Raw genomic sequence first — 222 nt, 5'->3', positions numbered from 1 at the left:
GCTCTTCGTCTCTCCTAATTAAACATTTTGGTTGTCTCCTTTTTGCTATTTTCTTCCCATAATAGGCAGGTGAGTAGTTGGAAATATATTACCTCACAGCAAAAATGCTGTCCTTGGTTAATTGCCTATTCACGACCAGCCAAAGAAAATATTTGACTCGAAATACTTGCTTCAACGTAAGGCAAAGTCACCCAAGCGAAGATACTGTTGCCTCCTCATTAC

Source organism: Penaeus monodon, chromosome 39, assembly GCF_015228065.2.
Source record: "Penaeus monodon isolate SGIC_2016 chromosome 39, NSTDA_Pmon_1, whole genome shotgun sequence".
NCBI classification, from domain to species: Eukaryota; Metazoa; Arthropoda; class Malacostraca; order Decapoda; family Penaeidae; genus Penaeus; species Penaeus monodon.
The sequence above is the reverse complement of the archived record's forward strand: the minus strand, read 5'-3'. Positions refer to the sequence as shown.